This window comes from Akebia trifoliata, chromosome 1 (genome assembly GCF_017979445.1).
Source record: "Akebia trifoliata isolate Shusen 1 chromosome 1, ASM1797944v1, whole genome shotgun sequence".
In the NCBI taxonomy this organism is placed as follows: Eukaryota; Viridiplantae; Streptophyta; class Magnoliopsida; order Ranunculales; family Lardizabalaceae; genus Akebia; species Akebia trifoliata.
Genome location: NC_141375.1, coordinates 3,705,408 through 3,706,327, shown reverse-complemented (window position 1 = coordinate 3,706,327; position 920 = coordinate 3,705,408).

The following is a 920-nucleotide window of genomic DNA, read 5'->3' as shown; positions in this document are numbered from 1 at the left end:
GCAGTTCCTAGAAGAAATCCACGATATTGTTAGTTGAACCAAATTTTTTTTTTAGTGGCAGTCCACTAAATCAAAGAAAAAGAAAGAGAGAGAGAGAGAGATGTATCTTCATTCCAAAATTGGTTGTTACAATCTATATCACAAATGAGGATCAAACATAATATCTATCTTATCTTAATCCAAGTTTAGATGTAATTTATTGACTATGTTCTGATGCCGCTTCATGGTACAATTAAACTTTTTTTTTAATTATTATTATTAGACACATAGTACTAGGAAAACAAAATTTTAGGTGGCAGCCTCCCAATAGATTACAATCAAGGAAAGTGAAAAATGGGGAAGTGCGTTAGGAAAGTAATGGGCCTTCTTTTCACCCAATCCATCTGAGCCCATTTATATTTTGGGCCATGTTAGTCCAGATTAGCTTTTTGCTCAGGCTCATGCTTGGGATCTAGGCCCACATTATAACTTAAAATAGAATTTCAGTTATAATACATTAGGTTTTTTTTTTTTTTTTTTTGTGGTAGGCATTTTAGAGGGAGGAATTAATATTAGGGATAAATAAATAAAAAACCTAATTTAAGTTTGATTTTTCCCTCCATTCACCTCTTCCTCTTCTTCTCTTCTGATTCTGTTTTTTTTCTTATTCCTTTCTCACATACGCTCCACGGGCTCTTTCGAAAATTTGGCTTTTTCCTCTATTTTTCCAAAGGTACTTTGTTTTTTCTTTTTTTTTTTCCTTGATCATGATATTGATTTTGATCAACATCAAGATTAAGTTTTTAATAAAATGATGTAGATCATGATCTTGGTCTTGATCTCGATCTAAATCTCGAATCAAGATTTTAATAAAATGATCATGAGATCTTGATCTTGATATAGATCATGATCTATATCTAGATCTCGATCTTGATCTAGAT